General features: G+C 39.2%; 1 pseudogene; it reads left to right on the top strand.

Annotated features, from left to right (window-relative positions):
* Nucleotides 1-703: 703 nt before the first annotated feature.
* Nucleotides 704-2,050, top strand: LOC112302795 (eukaryotic translation initiation factor 2 subunit 3, X-linked pseudogene; annotated as a pseudogene).
* Nucleotides 2,051-4,272: the final 2,222 nt, after the last annotated feature.

Below are 4,272 nucleotides of genomic sequence, written 5' to 3'. Positions count from 1 at the left end.
CCCAAAGTCACTTATGGCTAAAAGTGGCACAGACTGATGCATCGTCATGTACTCTTTGCAATGCTCTCCAGGGCCTCCTAGCCGTCAGCTTATAGCTCCTCAGTAGATCTGATTCTGAGTTCCATTCTGATGTCTCGCTTTCATAGTCTCAATGTCTTGTCTCCATCAGTGAGTGGCTCTTATGATCCATATATTGATGGCTGATACCCGAATCTCCCCTTCCCATCTTCTTACTGCTTTGTTTTTCTGCTTCCTTGTTTTGGAGCCCTTGGAAATTCCTTCACTTTATTGAAACTCACCTGTGCACTTAACAGAAATTTGCTACACTTTGTCCAGCATTTCTAACTTTCTGTGGTGAAAGATTTTCACATTTCCTAGTCTTCCATATTACTGAAAAAGCCAGTGATTGTGTGTGTTGTGTGTGTTTGTTATAATTAAGAGTATTAATGGGAAATTGGTGGGAAAACATCACCAATCTAAACTAATAGCTTTTTCTGAAGGTATATTGGCTTTAATTTATTGCCTTCTACTCACTAAGGAATAAGTAGATCAAAATCTCATAATATTATCTCTAAGAAATTCAACATTTTCCTCCAAGAAAGGACACTCTCTGAACAGTGTTGACCCTAATAATATTCTAAATAGGGTGAGACAATTATATGCTGAGAATATGGTGTAAAAATCAATCCTCTCTCTGGGCAAAATGGCCAGGGGGTGAGAGGGTGGAGTGACTCTGGGCTGCCTGCACCTTCCTCTCCAAAATCTTGCCACCTTGGATGTTACCAAATTGATGCCACTTTCACATGAAGTTATCAGCAAAGAAACCACAGTTAATGTAGGCACAATCAGTCATATTGTTCATGGCAAAATCACAGTTGTAAAAGCTATTTCTGGAGTTCACAGCGTCAGATTCAAAAATTAACTAGAAAAGAATATTACATTACAATCAAGCTTGGATATGCTAATGTTAAGATTTGTAAACTTGATAACTCAAGATGTCCTCAGACAGAATGCTATAGATCCTGTGGAAGTAGTACACCTGATGAGTTTCCTACAGACGTTCCAGGGACCAAAGGGCACTTCAAATTAGTCAGACACGATTCCCTTGTTGACTGTCCTGGCCACGATATTTTGATGGCTACTGTGCTGAACGGGTCGCAATGATGGATGCGGCTCTTCTGTTGATAGCTGGTAATGAGTCTTGTCCTTGGCCTCAGACTTCTGAATACCTGGCTGCTATAGAAACCAAGAAACTGAAGCATATTTTGATTCTATTTAATACAAAACAAAATGCATTTGGTAAAAGACAGCCATAACAGTTTGACCAGATCCTTGCATTTGTACAAGGTACAGTAGCAAGAGCTACTACCATTTCAACTTCTACTCAGCTGAAATACAATATTGAAATGTCTGTGAGTACATAGTCAAAAAAATTCTGGTACCCCCAACAGACTTGATGTTATTAGGTCTTGTGGTATTAACACACTTGGCTGTGAAGTTGATGACTTTAAGTGGGGAGGTAACTGGTGTTCTAAAAGGAGTGCTAAAGGTGGACAAGGAGATAGAAGTCAGACCTGGCATTGTTTCCAGAGACAGAGAAGGAAAACTCATGTGTTTGTGGAACACAATGGTGTTCAGTGTGCTGCTCCAGGGAGTCTTACGGGAGCTGGAACAAACACGGACTCCACGTTGTGCCGGGCTGACAGAAGGACGGGGCAGGTACTCGATGCAGTTAGAGCTTTACCTGAGATCTTCACAGAATTGGAAATCTCCTTTTTCCTGCTTCGAAGGCTGCTAGGCTGTATGCACTGAAGGAGACAAGAAAGCAGCAAAGGTGCAAAAGCTGTCGAAGAGTGAGGTGCTCAAGGCGAACACAGGAACCCTGTCCATGGAGGAAGTTAATGTAGTTGAGGCCGATCGGGCAAAATCACTTGGACAAATCTTGTGTGCACAGAAGTAGGAGAAAAAGTTGTTTTTAGTGGAAGGACTGAGAAACACTAGTTTAATTGGTTGGGGTCAAATAAGAAGAGGAGTGATGGGCCAACAGTAGGTGACGACTGAAGAATTCCAGTTCAAAACTACATTTAGAAAAAGTCAGATTTTCTGTGGACAACCCAGGTCTATACTTTCAAAGCAATACTGGGGAATGAATTTTCAGTTCATTACCTTAATGATAGCTGTTATTCTCATTTTTTGGTGGTGAAAATTTAACCTCTAGTACTTCAAGTAGGGTCTACCATAAATGCAAATGTTGGCATAATGTTGGACTGAACCTACATTTTAGCAGAAATTAATCTGTGCCAAATAATATCTGATTTATATGTCAATGCAGGTTTGAAATAAAACTATTTGCTATAACCAGACTTTGCTGTAGCACACACACCACTGAACCTGTCTGAAATAAAGTTTTCTTCAAGTATTTGTGATTCATCCTTGAGCAGCTTCTGGCTTGAAAGGATTTTTATTCCAGTAAAAATTGAAGATACAAATTCTTGAAGACCAGTCACCCTTTGCCTGTTTTATATTGCTTTATCTTTGCAACATTAAGTGAAAAGAAATTAATAGGTTCAAATAAAATTATCCTATAGAGCAAAAACAAATCAATCCTTATTAATTAGCAGCAACAAGGACCAAAACAATCTCATGTATTATTAGGTAATTTTCTTTCTCTGCTTTATCCTGGCTGTGATGTCTAAGGTACAGGGGTGGGCAAAAGTAGGTTCACAGTTGTGAATATATGAAACAGAGTTTATCTTGTATTATTTATTTTTTAGTTATTGTGTTATTTATTTTTTATTATTTGTCTTCTTTTTATTTTTATTGTTATTGTTATTATTTCATCCTTACTTATTATTTATCTTTTATGTAATGATGTCGGGTAATTTAACCTCCTTTTCCCAATGCTGTGGGTGTGTGTGTGTATATACACACTTTTTTATATATAGTATAAAGTACATGTAGTATATACTTTATATAAAAGTATATATACACTTTTTAATTTTAATTTTATTTTTTTAAACATTCTTTTATTGTTGTTCAAGTGCAGTTTTCTGCCTTTCCCCCCCACTCCTCCATACCCCCCAGCCCTCCCTCCCTCCCTCCCCTGTTTCCACCCCCCTTGTTATTGCCCATGTGTCCTTTATAATTGTTCCTGCAAACCCTTCACCCTTTTCCTCTATAATCCCCTCCCCTCTCCCCTCTGGTCACTGTCAGCCTGTTCTCAATGTCAGTGTCTTTGGTTATATTTTACTTGCTTGTTCATTTTGTTGATTAGGTTCCTGTTAAAGGTGAGATCATATATACTTTTTCTTAAGTGAGTCAGGAATTGTTTGTTCACGCCATTTAACAATTACGAAGGCCTGTCTGCATTACTGGCACCAAGTGACTCGTGCAGTGCCTGGGTTTGTGAAGCCAGAGCCGTGGAGGAGCAGTTTTGATGACAGTATGGTGAGAAGCCCAAGTGCCCCTGGGACAGATGGCAGCTCTGTGAGCAGCGGCAAAGGGTTTTCTTCTTCTTCCAGTGTCTCTGCTCCGTGTTTTCTGTCTCTTCTCCCCCGGGAGCATTTCTTTCTAATTCCACACATTATGTTATCAGCAGATGACATTTAAGATACTAGTTAAGAGTTGGCCCTGGAGATTTTTTGTCTTAGGTTACATGTTTCAAGCTAGTTTGTCCAGATAAGCCAGGGATCATCATTCCGCAGCAAGCCAAAGCATGCCTCAACTGTGCTCGCTGGCAGCCATTCCGTAAATATTACGTTGTCCTTGTATCCACCTTCTGAAACAGCTTGCAGATGAAGTAATTTAACTGAGCAGGCTCCACTCAGTGCCACAGAAAGAAACAGGCGGTCAAGGAGTCCTTCTTCCTCACTTGCACTCAGAGAACTCAGGAGACAACAGAGCCATTTTGAGATGGTTATGCATATAGTGGAATTAATCTTTTCCCTAATAGCTTTTGGCAATTATTGCAATTTTCACTTCTCCATACAAACCTGTCACTTTTGAGATTTATATTTTGGTGGAAATTTCAGTTTCGAATTATGCAGTGGCTAATGCCATTTCAAAGTAAACAAACATTATATATTAATATTTCTGTCCTTGGCATGACCATTTGCTTTTTTATCTAATGAACTCAGGTTTATTAAGAACTCTTAGAGATAATAAAAAAGATTGGCTGTTTTATCCACTCCTCCAGGCACTCTGGAATCTATCCTTTGATCAAGTTAAATTGACGTAGGAAGACTACATAGGTGGATGTATTAAGAGCCTCTA

The sequence above is a fragment of the Desmodus rotundus genome, chromosome 1 (assembly GCF_022682495.2).
Source record: "Desmodus rotundus isolate HL8 chromosome 1, HLdesRot8A.1, whole genome shotgun sequence".
Classification (NCBI taxonomy): Eukaryota; Metazoa; Chordata; class Mammalia; order Chiroptera; family Phyllostomidae; genus Desmodus; species Desmodus rotundus.
Note: the sequence above shows the minus strand (reverse complement) of the source record. Positions and strands in the feature narration are given on the sequence as shown.